Source organism: Mytilus galloprovincialis, chromosome 14 (assembly GCF_965363235.1).
Source record: "Mytilus galloprovincialis chromosome 14, xbMytGall1.hap1.1, whole genome shotgun sequence".
Lineage (NCBI taxonomy): Eukaryota > Metazoa > Mollusca > Bivalvia > Mytilida > Mytilidae > Mytilus > Mytilus galloprovincialis.
Genome location: NC_134851.1, coordinates 49,331,653 through 49,339,253, shown reverse-complemented (window position 1 = coordinate 49,339,253; position 7,601 = coordinate 49,331,653).

The following is a 7,601-nucleotide window of genomic DNA, read 5'->3' as shown; positions in this document are numbered from 1 at the left end:
AGTATAAAGCTGTACTCCAATAAATAGCTACGGTGACACATTCTCACCCTATGGGGAACATTTCGTACCTGAAATTTTTATCTCATAGCATGACTAGTTCACAAGGAAAATATAATAGTAAGTATATGTATTTGCCATAAGACATAGCAATGACAAATTGTTTACACACACACACACATACGAACAAAATTAACAAAACAAAATCACATGATCCCGAATTTAGGAAAAATAGGAAAAAGGACAAGTAAAAACAATATATTCATGTGAAATTCCATCATACCAAATAGATAGGCAAGTGCAACTCTACCAAGGTAGAATGGTGGAAATTCATAGCATGAAACATATAATATATATCTTATCCTTGTATCAAAACTCAAAAATAGAATCTACGAAAATAAAAATGAATAATGCAATATATAAATATATATATGATTTACAAAAAGAAACCTATATAAAGCTTTATTACACTAAATGAGTAAAAAATGAAAAAAAAACAAATATCAGTGAATATACACACAGATAACCTGAACAACTTAAAACTGACACAAAAAAATTTCAACGATACAAAACAAAATCCTGATACCGTTGAGGAACTCTGCTCTGACATGTCGTACGACGTAAAACAGGTTGTGCATCCGTTTGCTCACGTGTATCAGATTTGATCTCTCGGGTTATCACTGCCTGATGCACCATTAAATGTAGAACTAGAACTAGGATTTAACTCAGACTGACATATACGTGTCTGACCAGACGTATCACTAAAAACTTCTCAACTATAACCTGACTGTGTTATAGACAACGGAGGAGAACTACTTAAATTGGAACTGACACTCGACAAGGGTAAAGAACTACTAAAAGATGTCCGTAAAAACTCTAATGCGTGTGGATGTAAAACCATAGGAGCATTTCGCTCCTCGTCTCTTATCCCTGGAGACCCGAGTAACGAAAACACAAATATCGTCATCTTCGTCTTCGTCTTCTTCTTCCTCACTGTTAATACTTACCTCATTTAGCGTTCTATCATTTTCATCACTTTTAACGGTATCATCTTTTTGTAATTCCAGAAAAGGTGTAGTTGGAGATTTACCCTTTTTACTCCTTGACGGAAACTGTTCTCGTTCTATCTCCTTTGTAGGTAGTGAGTGAGAAAATAGGTAGTATCATATGTCTTTGTACAGTCACCTTCCTTGAACGACCGTGTTCGGGTTTAAGTATGTAAATATTCAAGATTTTTAGTTGTTTTGAGCTGTTCGCTATCTATGTCAATGCTCTTCAACTTTGTACTTGTTTGGCTTTATAATATTTTGATATGAGCGTCACTGATGAGTCTTATGTAGACGAAACGCGCGTCTGGCGTACTAAATTATAATCCTGGTACCTTTGATAACTATTAATTATGTTTTGTTTTATTTATTTATCGAACCAACAGTTACTGTTAATTTTTTAGAGTTTCAATTTTTATCGACATTAATTAATGGTTAATTTTTGTTCAGTAGAATTTGTTTACAAAGTTAACATTCATGTTATGTGACATGTTAAAGGGGCACTAGCTGTCAAATTCGTGGTCACCGATTGGACTCAAATTCTCATATTTGATTCTAATAGTGTAAAACATTTATTCAAACTACCAAAAATCTAAAATAAACAGTTTACTGAGCATGGGGTAGATACTATGTAGGTTCGTTTTGTGTGTTTTTGAGTCCAGACGCAATCTAATTAACTATCGATTTGACCTCAGATGACCATTTAAGCGATGTAAACATGAATGAAGATATGAATAGATTAAACCAACACGTGCAATTGGATTTTGTTTAGGTCTGTTTGAGTTTATCTTATAGATTAAAAATATATGTTTCTCATTGTTTTAATCGTATAAGAATGATTTTATTTGGATCGAATCATTAATCAAATGATTTACCGTAGTTTCACTTTCATTGTTGACATTCTTTTTCTTTAAATAACCAGTACACGTACAATGCATGCGTTGTCAATCTCTAGCAAGGAGTTAAATGAAATTCACATAAATACGGATTTAATGAGGTCGACTAATTCACTTGCAAGTGAATGAGTAATTATCAATGTTTCTTCGCTTAACTTGACAAAATTGAACCATTTTGGCTGCTATTTCACTTTCATGTTTGATTGCACAAAAAAAATCTTACTTTAGTAGCTACTGCCCCTTTAAGGTTAAACATACTTATTTTGTTAAAATATTGTTACTAAAAATGGTAACATGACATGACATATGATGTTAGTGAAATCGATATCGAAAATTGGCGTACATTATTAAGATTATCAGATCCTTCTTATATTTAAGACTATTGAAAACAATACTTGAACATTATCAAAAGTATACATGCTAAATTACTAGGATTATTAACTTTTTAAATAAACACAAACATACATGTGCTATTTTCACTCATGGACTTAAATTTGATAACGATACACGACATTGCAAACCATTAAAGTCTGAAATGGCCTATATCTGTACTCGACTGTACTGATTTTTACTCGACCAGTCTGAATTGGTCTGACTTTTACTTGACATTACTCGACCCCAGTCTGAACCATACTTGACAGTACTGAATCGTACTGGACCCTTATCTTTGCCGTTGAAAATAGTCTGAACTATTACTCGACCAGTCTGAAACAGTCTTAACCCATTCTCGACATGTACTTGACCTATTTTTCCAGTCTAAACCATACTTAACCAAAGGTCTGAACAATACTCGACCAGTCTGAACCATACTAGACCAAAAAACTTCTTAAATTTCTTTTTAACTTATATATATATATATATATATATATATATATATATATATATATATATATAACAACAGCCAACAAAATTTGTAAAAAAAATTAACCTTATAAAAGAAATATATCTCTGATTATATTTAGGATAAAAAAATATATATTATATATAGCTTATATAAAAAAGGGATAAAATTAAATAAATAAATAAAAGTGTTTTTCTGATTAGTGGTGAAATATAAAGTATAACCTCTGCTTGGGGGCAAACTCATAAATAAGATCACACCTGGCCAGAGGTATTAAATTCTAAATAACATTGATTCAAAATTGCAACATCCTGTTTAAATTAAATAACAAGGCCTTTCGAATATACATGTATGTACTAGATAAGTAATACACGAATTTTAGAAAATAGGGTTTTCTTTTTACCTGTAAAACACACATGTACTGAGGTAATAAGAACATATTAAAGTGCTTTATGTATGCCATGTCAATTTGACAAAAAAAATACTTAAATTAATTGAAATATTTTTTTACTGTTACTTTGGAATACATTTCCTTTTTTAAAAAGGTTATCAAGGATTGCTATGGAAATTCTATTATCATGATTATATTAAATTCTTGGTTTAATAAAACAAAACAATTAAGCTCTCATTTTTTTTTAAATTTATTAAGTTGTTTTATATACTATTTTATATATATCTTAATAAAAACATTCACTGCATTATTACCTGAACTCAACTGACACCATATATCTATACTAGGCTTAAGTTAATGGTGAAAATAGTCCAGTTACCATAAAATACTTCCGAAATATTTATAAAATTTTGAATAATATTGAAAATATACATATACATATACATCATTATGTAAGTGTTGATTAATATTGAGTTGAAGTTATATTATGATTGATTATTGTGAAATTTTAATTTCAATACTGTATTGAATACATTTTTAATTTCAAGTTGCTGTTCAAATTTCATTTTTATTAAAAAGAATTCCTAAATTGATAAAATTCAGTTGATAGATACAAAGAATAGGTCTAGGTTGGTTAAGACTTGGTCGAGTATGGTTCAGACTAGGTCGAGTACGGTTCAGACTAGGTCGAGTACGGTTCAGACTCGTATAAAATGGTTAAGTACACATTCAGACTGTTAAGTATGGTTCAGACTACAGTCGAGTACTATCAAGTAAATCTCAGACGAATTCAGACTGGTCGAGTAAAAATCAGTACAGTCGAGTACAGATATAGGCCATTTCAGACTTTTAATGGTTTGTAGTGCGAGTTTGACTTAAACATCTTTTTATTGTTGGACTATAATTTAACAAAATGATATAGTTCGCTGCGATGTTGCTGCTTACTGTATTTCGTTTCAAAGAAGCGGATCATTTTTTTTGTATCAGATATTACACATGTAACAGTTTATTAATAAATATAATGTAACACGTTTTGTATGGTATATCTCTACAACATAGAATAATCATAAATTGCATGCATATATTGGTGATTTTGAATCTGTTCAAAGTTTTCTACCCTATATACAACTTTGCCTCATTTTCTTAATAATGACGATCCCTTGTCACCATCTGGTTGGGTTTATATATCTTAACTTGTACGATTCGCTCGTGTATGTAACAATGTTTTAGATTTTAACGAGAGAAAATTATGTATTACTGAACAATTATTACACCAGGGTTTTCGATATCACAAACTAGTCAAAACATTTACTAAATCTTATCATGGGTATAAGGAAATAATTCGTAAATATAACTCAACATGCAAACATCTTATACGTTTAGGTATTTCACATCCAATCTTTTATGGTAATATTTTTTACAAAGCACAAAAAATGTCAGTATTCAAATCAAAAACTTACAAAACTTTTAAACCGACTTATTAAAAAGAGATATAGTTACGATACTGTTTTCAGATCATTAAAGATTGCATATTTTGGCTTTACTATTGATTCACTTATAGGGTCTTTGCATCGGAACTAAACACATGTATTTAAAAAACAGTTGTTGGCATGACACGGGTTATGTTCTTCTCATATATTTCACTGGTATTAAAGAGATAATAGTAACTGCAATTACGATTATCCCAATATGGCGACGGTAGATATAGGTAAAATCTTTACACTCGTTTTTCTGACATGTAGCATGTTTTTGTCGATAGTTACTCAGCTGCAAGGTTTATCTATACCATTACATCATATTTGAATCGTAACGGTGCACTGGAATTGTCTAAGAGCTGTGAAAATAGCCGTTGAAAAATTCGGGATGATAATCGTAACTCTATGGTATTTTTCTTCTTTGATAATCGTAATTTTCTTTATATGATAATAGTAACTGAAACATAATAAATGTGTCTTTCAGCATTTCAATGGTATTTTGTGTGTTAAAAATGTAAATGCCCAGTTAAACGATGACATTAACGCATATAAAAATAAATGAAGAAACTTACAGGTTAATATCTAGGATAAATTTATCTATATATCTCTAATTGATGAGAAAAAGGATGGATTAGCTATATCCCATATTCCAAAAGTGCAATCCTTTCAATTCATTGCTCAAAATGAAAGTCACGTATACCACATTTTCATATGTCAAAAAAGATATATGCCTGTTTCATTGATTTCAGGAAGGCATTTGATACTATTAATAGAGATGCCCTCTTTTACAAATTGTCTTATTACAACATAGATGGTGCCTTTTTCAGTATAATGAAAGATATGTATAAAGAGGTTTTGTACTTGGTAAAGATCTCGGAAGGTATCACTGATTTTTTTAATTCCTCAGTTGGGGTAAAACAAGGATGTATTTTAAGCCCTACATTATTTTCTTTATATATTAATGATTTACCATCTGTTTTTGACTCAACATATGAACCACCCAAGTAAAATGATAATGATATATCATATCTGTTATACGCTGATGATTTAGTTCTTATCAATAAATTCAGCCGTCCATATTTTTCCTTTGGATTCACTTTTTTCTATTTTATACTGATATATGATTTTAAAAATTAAATTCAAATGTTTTGATCAAATTCCCATGTATTTTAGGACGTTTCTTTAAACAGTGTGGATGGTAAAGGATCTAGAATAGTTACCAGTTTATTGTTACTATTGTTTATTGTCACTTTTTTTTTTGTTACTTTTGTTTATTGTTACTTTTGTTTATTGTTACTTTTATTTTTTGTTTTTATTAGCCTTACCTATAGTCTTACGAAGCATTTGACAGACGAAAAAAAAAAACACAAATATGTATATTGATAAATTACATCAAAGGGCCAAACATGTAGATTATCACAGTCGGAACTGGTTTAATTACAAAGATTTTTATAGATTTTAAAACAAATATTTTGTGCTTCAGAAAAATGCATGAAAATTAGGAAAGGCTAATTTATGTTTTCATTTAATAGAAAAGTACTAATTATATGGCAAGTATGCAAATACAAAAATGTTCCTTGTTTAGTACCTTCAATATTTTTCTCTACAATATCTTCCATGCATATGTATGCCGCATACTTTTCATATACCGAGTATTTATGAATTTTTAATAAGTTTGTTTCTAATTTTCCGGAATATGCGTTATTTTATTCTCATCTTTGCAGTCATTCTTTGAATAAGTATTTCTTGTAAGAAAATTTAAAGCTACATCAATTTTATTTTTTGATTTTCGGGCTTTTGGCCAAACTATAAAAGAACACAAATCCATGTTTGTCAATGAACTCCACGTTACTTAATTTCATAATACACAAAGAATCCCATTTAGGGCCAAACATTCTCTAGTCTTATATAGCATTAAATGTTTTAAGGATTTCATATTATCATAATTCAAAATTGAATTTTTTGTATTGTTTATAGTTTATATCTGAGATACTGAAATTTCAGTGACAGTCATGAAGTAGCTAATATGAATAAAAAGATGTGGTATGTTTGCCAATGAGACAACTTTCCACAAGAGACCAACATGACTCAGAAATTAACAAATATAGGTCACCGTACGGTCTTCAACAATGAACAAAGTCCATACCGCATAGTCAGCTATAAAAGAAATGACACTGTAAAACACTTTTCAAAGTTATCCCTTGTTCATCATAACTTTTAAGTTGTGATATCATCCATGAAAAATGATCGAAGTGACATGAAAACTGTAGCCACTAATTTCTCGTCAAACGGTTTTTGACGAATACAGCAGTGGCTTCCCGGGGGCAGAAATAGCACATTTAACCACCTACAATAAAATAATTTGAACAATATTAACTATATTTACTATTTACTTCAGGATAAATTATTTTTTGTTTACTGTCTTAATCAGAAATCTGATGTAAGGTGGCACATGCGTGTCGCCTGACAATTATTGTCATGTATCATAATTTCCATCGCTCATTCACATATTTTGTGGCATACCTAGTTTAATAAATTTCTGTATATTAACAAAGTTCGTGTTTTCCCATTTCCAAATTTCTTGAAGCTTGTTCACCCTTCCAATTTTATAATATACTAGTATGTAGCTGTTTTCATAAGAACAATTAATTATATATGCATAATAAGAAATGTCATAAGATGTTGGGACGTTTCGTAAATAATTCATCGCCATAATTTCATCATATGCTATCAGATATACGTTTTTAGTGTCAATATCAATAAAACAGTTTCCAGTTACGATTATCTTTTTTATTTTTAAATACCATAATTACGATTATCTTTTTTCCGAGTTACGATTATCATCCCGAATTTTTCAACGGCTATTTTCAAAGCGCTTAGACAATTCCAGTGCACCGTTACGATTCAAATATGATGAAATGGTATAGATAAACCTTGCAGCTGAGTAACTATTGA